This window comes from Anguilla anguilla, chromosome 5 (assembly GCF_013347855.1).
Source record: "Anguilla anguilla isolate fAngAng1 chromosome 5, fAngAng1.pri, whole genome shotgun sequence".
In the NCBI taxonomy this organism is placed as follows: Eukaryota; Metazoa; Chordata; class Actinopteri; order Anguilliformes; family Anguillidae; genus Anguilla; species Anguilla anguilla.
This window is the reverse complement of record NC_049205.1, coordinates 46,399,504-46,413,201: the sequence shown is the minus strand read 5'-3', so window position 1 is coordinate 46,413,201 and position 13,698 is coordinate 46,399,504. Positions and strand designations below refer to the sequence as shown.

At 39.5% G+C, this 13,698-nt stretch overlaps 1 long non-coding RNA gene across 1 annotated transcript; it reads left to right on the top strand.

The window, feature by feature from the left end:
• The first annotated feature begins 474 nt into the window (after positions 1–474).
• Positions 475–13,414, top strand: LOC118227718. Its single transcript, XR_004765343.1, has 2 exons — positions 475–605; positions 12,663–13,414. It is a non-coding gene; the product is annotated as an uncharacterized LOC118227718 (long non-coding RNA).
• The last annotated feature ends 284 nt before the right edge of the window (positions 13,415–13,698 follow it).

The window sequence follows — 13,698 nt, the reverse complement described above, 5'->3', positions numbered from 1 at the left end:
TGATCAAGCACATCTGATGCAACTAAACAAATGCTCGATTAGTGTGCTTGAGGTGGTCCAGCTGAGGGTACCCAAGGATAGGTTTGGGAACCACTGTGTTTGAATATAAGACAGAAAACCACAAACTTTCTTATTAAAAAATGTAAGTTTTTTAAAATTTATATTTATTAAAAATTTTAATTTTTTTAATTTAACATGAAATGTTAAACCTTTACTTTTGAGAGACATATTGAGACAGTGTTAACGCACAGGTTCTGAATAATCTAGAGTGTATATCTGCTCCAGTCAGCAGTGACTCTACACAGAAAAGCTGTCAGACAGAATGTGCATGACCACTGCACTGTACAAAGGTCACAGCAAGCTGTCACTGATATCGATCAATTCTGTGTTTCGTGTGGCATTGCAATGCAGGGGGATAGTCTTGTCAAGGGTTATGTTGACTTACCTATTTCTGAACAAGGAGCACATTGGTAGCTTTGCACTTCAGAAAACACCACACTGACTCATTGTGTTGCTCGAACCCAAGTCACCTGTTTGCTCACATACTCCTGTGGGTGTTAAACAGAAAAAAAAAGTCAAGAATGGCAAATGGCAGAAGTATTCTGGTAATGTATCTCGATTTTATGCTGGAGGTAATGGACAGGATCAAGAACACTTTAGCTGCCTAAACACATTTGAGTATTACTGATGTTTTGGTGGGTGGCACACGCTCAGTGGCTTATCTCTGCAGAATATGGTCGACACATTTTATGCATAGTCTTATCATCCCCTGTCTCAACCTGAATGACTGACATCACGCAACTAAATTATTTAGAGTTACAGAGGTAGGCATGCATTGTCTGGATGGCAGTGGTTTAAGCTCCCTGATTACAGAGAGCAAGCAATGTGCAACAGTCAGGCTCTCAGGAGAAAAAGAGCCATTTTTGTTTCATGACATTTGAAAGCTTACTTGCAATGACTGCTTTAAGCGGATTTTTAGATGAGCAGCCTTCTTTTCACGGCTCTTGCAGGATAACGTTCAGAATTACAAATGCCATGTCTGTAGCGCCGTACTTGGACAGTAACATGAAAATGTGTTGTCCGCTTTAATATGCTTAATTAATTAATTCAACATTTGACGATAATGTAATGCTGACTTGAGGCAATGTATTTAACACATGAGATTGCTTCATGAATTTTACAAATTCTCTGAGTCATTCAGAGACTCAATTAATGAACCCAATGTGGGTTTGGGGAGCCAATTTGAAGTTGTATAAACAAGTCCCCCAATAATAATAGAGATTTTGGCAACTTGTTATCTAATACTTACTGTATGACAAAACATAAAAATGCTTTGCTTACATAGTACTTGCATAGCAGTTACACTTTATTCGGGTGTGTGTTATGTATTAAAATTCATATAATCATATTTTTTGAAGGATACTTGGATACTAATTGGTACATATGCTGATCGAAATAGGCACACGGCCATTGTAATATAAAACTTGGCCTGTACTATTGACCTGAAGATTGTATTTTCCTTATGTTTTCCTGGTACTGTATCAAAACACAGGCAATGTATTTATGGAAAAACAATATGCTGGCTTAAATATATATCAGTCTGTGCAACATCCCAGTCATTTCCTTTAATCAACTGTTCTCATGGCTTGTGGTTTCTCATGAGACATCATTGCCATGACAACTTTATCAAATTAAAAGTACAATAGGGAGAAAGAGAAGAGCGAGAGAGAGAGAGAGAGAGGGTGACAGATGGAATTTAGGTCTGTGATAGCTCTCTCCCTGCTCCTTCAAGACTGGTGCCCTCATTCTGGAGGAGAGACAGTGAGCGAAGGTTGGATATCCAAGGCCAAAACAAATGAGAAGCACAACCAAAACATCATGTTTTTAAAAATTTACAAAGAGAAAAGAAGCGGGGCCATTAGTCTGAAAAATGGGCAATGAAAGAAGCTGTTCCACACAGCAGATGGAGAAGCAGCAGGTGCCCTGGTGTGGTGGGACCTGGTCTCCCATCATGCACGTTCCACTATGATGCAGCCTGACAGGGAAGGGAATTAATGTGTCAGAGAATGTACTTTCCATCCATTAGCCAATTCTCAATATCCACACGTTGCTGCTTAAAGCCCTCTCTTATGATTAACAGGCTGTTCAAGTTCGGCTGTAATGTACAGGGAGATGGGGGGGGAAGGAATACAGTGCCCAATTGAGCGATTAGTTTGGTTGGCCTGATGCTACCTGTGCTTCACACAGCCTACGGTGCCCAAGTAAAGACTCTCCTTGGGATTCCATGGTTCAGTCTACAAGGACACACAGGTCTACACAGAGCCACAAGCACACAGGGGGAATTAACTCTGATGAATAGAATTTTCAAACCAAATTAGCCAAGCCAAACACACGTGAAGCTGTGTGCAGCCACCGATGACAAACTCACCTCCTTTGTTCCGCTCCACCAAACTTCAGAGGAGGGGAGGAGGCTGCCACACAGTAGTACTGACCGCCCCTACATTAAAATGTATGACATAGGCCCAACTGGTCCTTATGTCAGAGTCCCAGAGAGTCTCAGAGAAAGGTTCATTTGGAAAATGAAAAAGCTAGCTCAACTTGGCTCTACCATTTACATTAGGATCATTGACAGAGACAGTGCTAGCAGACAAGAGTCCACCCTGTCTGTCTTCAGCCTCAGAAATGACTCCCAGGTGATGCAGCCTTTTACTCATACTTCGACAACACACCTCTCTATTATCCATTTTATGCCATCAGTCTCTTTCGGCAAAGTCAGGCCTATGTTTGTCTGTTCATGCCTTGCAATTCTTTGCAATCTGAAATTCCCATTTTAGATTTCTGACATCCTCATAAACCTGTAATGTTGAACCACTCGTCCTGCATTTAGCGAAACCTTTCAGCGCTAGATTTCAGGTATTAGGTCCTTGATGGCATAGTCTCTTTTTGTGTAAATGTGTATCTTAGTGAAAGTGTGTGTGCTTACATTTGCAACCAGGACACAGGATTGCGATGGCTGAATTGCTTTCTGTCTGGTAATTATATACTTTGGAATAATTTGAAGCGCTTCTTTATGTGTCATGTCCTGAATCTAATTATTATGTCTGCACGATCAGCTGCAATTTACACAAATATTCTAAATTGAATGTTGTGCTGAAACAGAATACATTAGCAAAAGAACTGTTATTTATTTAATAAACTAAATGGTATTTATAGAAATTAACAGAGTCACTTAATTTTGACCTGTGGTTAATTAATATTATCAATGTTTTTCTGTGGCATGTCAAATCCATGAAGGCACTCAGACCTGTCATCAAACCTGGAGAGACGCACCTTACTGCTATGAGAGGTCTAATTTATCAAGGTAAAGAGAGGTTTAAAATGTGAAAACAAGTCACAAGTTGAATTTAATAATTCGGGAGCCCACAGAGAAGTCATTGCAAAACCATACAGCCAGAAATGAGACATAATGGGTGATGTAGATGTATACAAATATCCCATTTAATACGTCTCTGTAAAAGGAGCAATCGTACAGTACATAAAATCTCAGGAAAATAAAAGTCAAGTTATGCATTTACAGAGCACTTCATTTATTTGTTTGACATGAAAATAAATATGCACTGAATTGATCTGATACCGAACAGCAAAGCGTGAAAAATAGAAAACCTTGCTCTTGTCACAAACACAATACTGTAGGTGGATATGATGAATATGGTTTCATTTTGTGGTAGTGTAACTCTGACAAATGACAAATGGGGTCCCACTATCACTGTGAGAAATGCTTTGTGACATCAGAAATTGGACAGAAGACTAGGTGGCAGGTGGCAGAAAGATTCAAATTTGAAAATTCTATAACTTTCGAAATCAAATGTATTACACAAATAACTGTGTACAACATAGTATTTGATTTTAATCTATGTTCATAAATTAATAAGGCTATACAATCTCGTTCACGGAATTAATGTGAAATGGTTACAAGTTACTTACCATGTGAAAAAGGGATAAGTATTCTTCCGTTATTGCACTTAAAAAAAAAATAATTATAGATAAGACACTCAGCAACTAATTAGAGTGTTGAAGAGTGCAAGCTAAAATGACCCTACTTGGGAATGGTGATCCCTAGACCTCATATCATTTAAAGATAGTCAACATTTCCCCTCTTTTTTTAATTGAACTCCACAAAAAAACGTAATAGCTTTTGCCTGAGCATCCAACCAATAAGTGAGATAGCAGATGTGGATTGACTTCCAGTAATTATTTTAGAGTCTACAGGGGGAGATGTTGGTATGTTTTCCATTGGACATGAGAATTTTATCAGTATTGAATTTCTCAGCTGTATGCGCAGCAGATTAAATTTGCTAATCAATGTAAATTCTTTTTAGATAATTTCATTGATTGGAGGACAGGACAGGAGTAGTGAAGCACAGCAGATGCATCATGAATGTCAGGTATCTGGTGACCTGTATGTTGTCAAAAAGATGAATTACTGTTTGCTGTATGTTCAGTTGTAATGCAATTACGTACTCACTCTTAAAGGCAGTTAACATCATCTCAGTGTAATTGATTTAAAGACATAAATAGCTTGAATAATAATCCATGGCTTAAATCAGATATTGAAATGACTTGAATACCTAACATGATGCCAGTTGCCTCAACCTATTTTTAATGTAATTTTTTTATTGGAATGTAGCGCAGAAATGGGATATGTGGTAAATTTTCTCTCTAATCATTTCATTTATTCTTTCTCTCACACTTAAAATGGTTTCTGGGAAGGATTGTTGTAAGTTCAAGCAAGTTCAAATTCTCTACTTCACAAGAGGTAATGGACTAATTTGCAGAACAACCAGAGCTATATTTAAAGTAATAATCTCGAAGATTTTCATTAAAATAATTATCTGTTAAGTCACTATCTATCGCCAAATTAGGTAACACAATGGTGATTGAGCCTATTATTATATTAATTTATATTATTACTATTATAAAAATTTATGATTAAAGAACTGGGTGTCTGTGGCGACATTCCTGGGAAAAATTCATAAGCGGCGCATAGTTAGTGACGCGTTTTCCATCACCCATCAGTGGTTGGTCTGCCAGAGAGGGTAGGCAGAGCTAACGCAACAGGCTCGCTCTTCAACTTACTTGTGTGGGAGCGGCGTACTGTTTTTTACGGTATCTGCTAGCGTTACAATAACAGAGAAAGGGGCGGGGGGGGGGGTTTATGGAACCCTAAAAAGTTTTTGTGGAACATGAGAGGTCATATTATTTGTTGATGTAGATTTCGTATTACATTTTATGACAATGTAACATTACTAAATTACATAGCTATTTGCACAGCTAATGCTAGCTACCGGACCATGTCAAGAAAGGCAACATTAGTTCAGACAACGTTGTGTACAGTATCCATCTCTCATATCAGGTAACGTAGCTAGCTAGCTAATGTAATTAACACAATCTAATGTCAGCTAACAATTAGAAAAAACGCTAGCTAACACTACCGACCGGTACTGACCTCGCAAACCGTCTCTCGAATGCAATGCTACCTTGTTGCAACGTTGCAATGTAGCTAACTGAAGGCCAGTTCAGATCAATGATTCGCAACGAGACTGGATGCAACTTGCAAAATTCCAAGACATCTGATTGTAAACGTTCTAAAACTTCACTTGGCGATTTGACAAGGTGGGTCTTTTGAGACCCCAGGCAACGGCTTCAGACGCTCTGCAACTAACCAGTTCACACCGCTGCAATTTTCTCTGCAACACTCTAAAACCGTTTTGTCTCGTTGCGAATCATTGATCTGAACTGGCCTTAACGTTACCGTTATTTACATTGCCATCAAATTCATCAATATATTGATCAGAATAAAGCCGGGGTATAGGTGGAGCAGAGCCGGGTCTGATTTCTGGGTAAAGATGTCAAGTCGGAGAAAACTAAATAAAAGAATACAGCAGTATGGATTAGCGTTGTTATTATTTTATTACGCTTCCTCGTATGTTCCTTCAGCCTTGATGCCCTTTTTTGATGAAATCTCCTTTGTTTTTGTTTTATTCTACTTGTTCTGATTGCTAATTTAACACCCAGCTCAGCTTTATCCTCAAACAGTTTAGCTAGCAAAACCAGAAACACCAGGGGTAACATTTTGCAAGGCAGTTGTTTCAAAAATATCCTATTTTTATACGGTCTATGAAAATATCACACAACAATCATTCACGAAAAAGACTGTTTATTGTGCACGAGATGCTAATTGCACGAGCCACAGCGAATCCCGCAAATTCTTCTCTGCAGTGTAGAGATGTTCATACCGAGCAAAAGGTGGATAAAGAACATTTGTGGAAATTGATCATCTCTAATTTTACCCCAGGTCTGCTACAGCATTTTAACCCGGCTCGGCAGTGTAAAGACAGCTTAAGTTAGCCTAATGTTAGACAATGAATGAGTATGTACATGACCTTACTTTTATAACAACCGTTTTTTATTCAGTAAGTGTTATAGTTGGCGTGGCCCAGGTTCCAACTGACTGACGTCACACAGGCGACACTGGTTGGATCCGGTTGGATCTATGGGAAGTGAGGTCCAAAAACACACCTGCAATTACCGTTTCTCGCCATTGGTACCGCCAAATGTAACATTCATAAAAGTTACATTTTCAAGTGAATAACATGAATAACCTATAATATATCGCAGTTGAGAAAGGGGGTATTGCTTTACTCAAGGTGTTTTGCCTCGGATAGCCTGGTTTTCCCACACATTTCCAGAATGCCAAAGGAATTCAATTATGGTTAATTTCTCATGGAAGACAGCTTGGGAGCTTTTAAAGGCCGCCACCACTTTATTTTACTTCTTAAAAGTAACTTTGTAACTTAAATATTAATTCAAATTTTAGAATCTCATTATGCAGCCATTATTTAAGGCTGCTTGTTACTTTACCTTGAAAGAGGGATGCTGAACCAAAGGATGACAAAAAATGACATTCACTCAAAAACCCTGGAGCTCATGGTGTGAAGTCACAGAAAAGTTTAAAAAAAAAAATGATTGGACAGAATAAGAAGAGTGCTTGTTTTTACAGGATGATTCTTCTGTTAGTTCACTTTCACACAACACTTGGGATTTTTGACCCAGTTTGAACTCCCAGCTGTGTTTCTTTCTTCCTTCTCTACTTCATTCTCTTACTCACCAGGCTCCAGCACAACATTGGCTTTTTACCGTTTCATTTTTCTATTAGTGAGTATGTTTTCAGCATCGCTTTGAAATCCTGCCCTGCAGGACGATGGGAAAGCCCATAGTTGTTGTTTGTCAATACTTGTCTCCAACTGAATTTGCTTGTTGTAGGGCCTGTCTCCCGAGGGGCTCCTTTCTACAAAGAGAATGCAAGCATAGCTAGAGGAGTCTGAGTCCGGCCACACCCCGGGTCTTAAACAGTGATCCTCATGTGGTGCCCTGCCCCTTTTTCCCAGTGAGTTCGCGTCATCACGATCCTCATTTCTGTCCCTCAGCAGTCCACACCTCATAATGAACACTTGCCTTTGCTGACAGTAATGCATTCATAATGGGGTCTGCCAGAAGGGATTTGCAAACACATTTTGCATACTGCCTCTGACTTTTTCCCACGTTATTGTTATGAGCTGTATCTGCTGAACAGATGCCCTTATCCAAATTCTAAATTCAGCAAGTCTGTATCATGGATATGGAGTCCATTGGTACAGGGTTGGAAATATATAGACAGGGAAAAGATATGAATATGGCATATTATTTTTTTTATTATTAAGCAAGTATTCCATATTTGTTTTGAATAATATTCATTATTAGGAACTCTAAACATAATGAATGGCAATAATTTTCAAATAAAGAATTTTCCTGTATCACTCACTTGTAATTCCCTTATGCTTCTTGGCATGGGGAACTACAGTGACATTTTAACAGGCCAAACTGAGGAGAAAAATAAATCCACAACAAAAGGAGGCTGCTGAGGTAGCAGGCAAGGGAAAGGGTGAACAATTGAGGAGCTTCTTTGAGAACACCTGTGGCATGAAGGTACAAACAATGAGGGAGGAGAACGGATGAATTCTTAATTGGCCCCACTGTAGGCGTCATCCCCCCCCCCCCCCCCCCCCCCGGCAAAACATGCATTCATGCTCAAGTCATTGTCACAGAGCTGTCAAGCATGGCATCAACTGGCCCCCTGTCTTTGCTTGCCTGGCCTGTTCTTTCATTAAGAAAATCAATACGACCACAAAATTAGTTTCAGGTGGCAAGGTTGGGAAGTAAGCCTGCTGCTGGGAAAATCAACAATGAAACTGGCGGTGTGTTTTCTGATTGGAGGAGCCCCTCTGTTTTCCCTCAGAATGCAAATAGTGGCATTTCAGTGGCACTGCTGCCTCGAAGCTGCCATTAAACAGATGTGATTCTTGATGGATGCTGTCACCTTGCCCTTGCTGTGGCTCTGTCGCGGGTTTGTCTGTAATCGGGGAATGTCAAAAGCAACGAAGGCGCGTGTCGCATGGGGAGAAAAGCATTCTGCTTAATGTTCCCCAATTAATCAAATTAATATTAAACATTGATATGATACAAGACATGAAAAATATAAAATGTTAATAAACATCTGCTGTACGTCCCATTAGCTCAGGAACATTAACCCACCTGTAATGCTCGTTTGTAATTAGAATCATGTTTTTTATTCAGCTCAGGTGCTCGAAACTGAGGCTGTGAGAAGGTTTAATCAAGACTATAAAACCATGAAATTCCTTACTGTCCCTCTTTTAATTATCACAAAATAAAAGGATGGATTTACTCCTGAATGCTCATATACTTTTCAGTTTAAATGCAGTACATTATACACTTGAAATTTTTGTCAAATAATCAAAACTGTTTAAGGATAGCACAGCTATTGTTGAACCTCAGTGCTGTTTTTGACAAGGTTGACCACGTTATACTAATTGACCATCTTGAGCATGTGGTTGGCATTCAGGGAACGGCCCTTAATTGGTTTACTCCCTATCTTAAGAACAGAACCTTCTCTGTCAATTTTAGTCATTTCTCATCCTCCTCTGTTCCCATCACCTGTGGGATCCCCCAAGGGTCCATTTTAGGTCTCTCTTCATATATGCTCCCCCTGCGTTCTGTGTATTCGGTCATTCAGAAATGTAGTATCCCCTTTCATTGCTATGCTGATGATACCCAACTGTACCTCCCTTTGAAACCTAGTGGCAGGTGTTCTCTGCAGCCACTTTTTGATTGGCTCAAGAACATTAAATGCTGGATAGCAAATCATTTTCTCCTGCTTAATGAGATTATTTCATCTGGCTCCCTTTACTCTATTAGAGGTTTGATGTACAACCTAGGGCCTCTGTCTTCATACATTAAATAACATGCCAAAAATCTTGCTATGATATTTAATTGGGCCCTCCTATTTGATAAACTCAATTGTGAAAGGTGGCTTTTTACTAACTCAGGACTATAGCCAAAGTCAAGCCTTTCTTTTATCTCAGGATTAGGAAACAAATCAAGCATGCCTTTTTTTCATACTGGCCTGATTAGGAGTGTGATTTCTAAATGTTTGTCCGGTAAGCATTAACAAATGATTAAATTAATTTTTATATGTCAGTGTTTTCAAAATTATTTATAACTATTTCCTTTCATAGTGTCTTGTTCTCACTGTAATTGTCAAAGGCTTGTGTTTAAAAGTATTAGTGCTGATCTGGTGTCGGTTTTGACAGTTGAGTGAGGTCGTGATTTGGAAATATGTTCCTTGATCAGCTCTCAAGTGATGTAGGCTTCTGCTTGCGCGTGGCAAAAATTGAGCTGACATTCCTCAAAATGCTTTGGAAATAACGCAAAATAAATGTGCCATTTGGTCTCACTTTGAGTCGATTTCAGAAAATAAAGTGAAATACAAACTTTGTGACACTGAGCTAACATACTCCAATAGCACTGGAAGGATGCAAAATCATGTAAGATATAAAAACTCGACAGTGACTGTGAGTGACAAGCTGTGTAGCATCTGCTCTATCGGCTTGAGCCCGATTGCATCAAATTCTCTGAAAACATCAGCAGCTACATCTACATCTTGGCTGCATTTGGGGTGGCACGTCGGTTTAAATTGAAATGCGGCAAATCTTGGAAAAACCTTGTCGTTTAAATGTGTAAATGTTTTTTTTCCACTGTGTGACTGTTTAGCAATTTTTTTAGTTGTATGCCCATCCCTAGACTTGATCACTGCAATTCTCTACTCATGGGTGTTAAGCAGCTAGTATACTTGATAAGAAGGCGAACTCGGCCGTAATCGAAACACAGGCGAACGCGGTGCTGCCTACACCACAACGTGTATTCATTGTGGCTTTGAACTGCACCCTCCACACCAGAGGAGAGTGCAGATTCAGATTCTGCAGTTTTTATAATCACGAGGAACACAGAGATAACAATGTTTGCTGCACCAATCACCAATTCCAGGCAATATTCTCTTTGACGTTGGTGTGCAAGCATCTTGACTTGTGATCAGGAGGGATGTGCAGACTACGGTGGCCGCAGTCAGTGCAGAGTTCTGTCCTTCTGAGATGTCATTTTACATCCTTAATTTTTATGGTCTAGCTGAAGTTGTACAATAAAGACTCCTAACTGCCATTAGAAAGAGGGACCACATTTCTCCTGTACTGACCTCCCCTCACTGGCTCCCAATTAGGTATAGAGTTGACTTCAAGGTTTTATTGTTTGCTTTTGAAGCACTGAATTGGTTGGCACCTTCTTATGCTTTTGATCTCCTTTGCCACCATACCTACTCTTAGTCACTTAGATCCTCTGATCAAATGTCATTGCTTATTCCATGGGCTCAGTTAAAGCATAAGTATAATTAGGCCTTTGCTGTCTTGAGGAGTTTTAACTGTTGATGCTGCTTGTGTGCTGCATTCAGAGTGCCGAACATTAAACATGGATGTTAGCTATTAAAACTGCTGGATTCAGAAAATAAACATTTTACTTATTCCTCACTTCCCCAACCAGCACTTCGGTCAGTTGTTTTTAAATATGCTTAGTGAATAAAATTGACTTGACTTGAGTTGACTTGACTATATACAGTCCCCTTTAAGTCAAGTCTTTAAGTGAGCCTTTTTATCTTCACAGACAATTACAGGTCATTTCAGCAATCAGCAGCTCAACACAACCGTTGCAGATTTATGCAAGTCAAAGCTGAGGACAAATGTTGAAGCAGCTTGCTCAAGTGTCACAGAATATTCTCTGTAAGGTGCAAAATAGAAATAATAACCAATGTTCATATAATGAGAATTGACATCACAGACTTTGTATAATCTTGTGTTATGAGTAAAATTGTTTCCAAATTAGACTATTGTCTAATATACAAATCAGTAACCTGCTTCATGATGCTTTCATGGTATAGTACAGAATTCAGTGACTAGGAGGAACTCTGTCAAATGAAATTAAAGACTAAATATCAGTGACGGTTCAGTTTAAAATGTGATTGTGAACATATAAAAATGTATGAAAATGTCAAACTTTATCTAAATGTGAATAACTAGACTGCAATGAAACTGAAAAATGTGGATATTCACACCAGTTCAATTAACAATACATCAGAGACTTGCAACTGTTACATCAGAATGAGTACACCTTGGTGTGAATCTGGCCTAGCTTTCCCAAACTTGTAACAGAGCAGTTGTAATCTTGTTTTCAGTCTGTCTGCTGTGGTATTAACATTTACTTTCTTCGCTATCGCAACAGTCCCCCTAAAAGAATGTGTCACTCAACTGGCCTTTTCTCTCATCATGTTGTCATACTCCTGTTTGAAAAGTAGTTTATTACAGAGTTCTGGAACAGCTTGACCTTTTTTGTCAAAGGGCTGCAAACACAGTGTGCTCTGACATTTACACGAAGGAGGGCAAGTTCCGAAAAATCATGTACCAAACTACATCCTAACTTTGTTTGACATTTGGAAAACTGCTGTCCTATTTTAAAACAATGAGAATGTATAGGGTAATCTAATCCGCGGTCCTCCACCTGTCTGTGGACATCCATTAAGAGGGAATCCTCCAATAATGCTTTAAAGCACTTCCTGAGGCAGATGACTCATGCTGTGCTCAGTAATCAATTCTCATCACTTCGCCTCTACAAGCTGTCTCTCTGGCTATAGAACCTCGCAGCAATAGCAATCGGATCACAGCGCAACACATAGAGCAGATGGAAGAGCTAGTTGGGATTTATTGTTGCATTAAAGACTTTAGTGGCAAAATTACAGAGATAGAAAACACTGTAAGAAACAGTATCACAGCCAGCAGACCCAGCACTGTTTAAATGTAGAGACTGAATTTTCCACTTCAGTAATGATATTCCTTTGCTTTTCTTTTTCCTGTACAGATGGTTTATAATCTCATTTGTTGTTAATGATATTTACTGCACATTATCATTTCACATTGTAATTGTATCTGAAAAATATTTTAATGCAATTGATTTGGCTTTTTTGTACATTGATTTAAATAAACAGTATCTTCTATCAAGTCTCATGTACCCTTTATATGTGCTAGAAAATAAACCTCATGAGGTGTACTTTGCTGAAGTAAGTATCTGGCTATCCCATCACAACATGTTTTGCTGAGTGGCTGAGCAGGTTCATGCTAAGCCGCCCAGCAATAATATAATGGTGTGTTTTTCCATCACTGTTACAGCCCTGCTAAATGTCCACATGTGGACTACTGCTTGAATGATGGAGAAGTGACTACAGGATAATGGGAGTCTCAGACCACTTGGCAGGAACCCGCGTACCTTGACCTGCTGTCAGGTCCTGGCTCTCCACAGCAGGCGGACTCGTTCACCCAACGCAGGCTGATAAATGCCACTGCAATATGGGGACCAAGGTGCTGCCACCCATCCCCCCTGGAGCCAGGCCTGGTTCACCTGACAGGGCCATCCATCAACTGCTCTCAAGGTCCGAGCACCGAGAACATCCAGGGATGACCACTAAATTGGTGTCAAGAGACCTCTGGCCTATAAGAAGTGGCCAAACTCATGGCAATCATGGAGGCCCTTGAGATAAATCAGATCACATCCTTGTGTTTATGTGTCCAGTAATGTCTACAAATCTAAAGGTGCTTTTTTGTTCAGCAAGTCCCTTCACAGTGTTGTGTTGCAGCACAGACATAATTCTGTTTTTAGACACAGGCCGCTTCCCTAACTGTTTTTGGGATCTGTGGAAATTGCAGACTTCTCTATCTTTCAAGTCTGAGAGACAATTGGTAAAAATGCTACTTGAAACTGGACTGGCAAGAGCAGACTTCATTAAACTTGAAGTCTGGCAGCTTTGGGAGATTTTCTCAAATGCCTCATAGATAAAGGCGGCATTGGACTGAGAGGCTTCTGAAAGCTCTGACCCATTGTGTGCTGTTTGAATTGTGCTAGGTAATAAATAGAGTGTAATTTATTAATGACTCAATGTATTTTAGTTGTTACTAAACGTGATAAATAGGCAAATAACAGGCAGCTTAATATGCACACTTTCACACACGCACGCACGCACACACAGACACACACATGCACACAGCAAAAGAAATGCAACAGTTACTGATTCAGGTGTCGAAGATGATAAATTCAGACGACAAAGCACAGAACTGAGCAACAGGAGTAATGCAGAAACAGCTGAACTAATTTTCTAGACTTTAATTCTTACATCGCAATTCAAAAATATCTCTGGGAATCCAAGCAGAC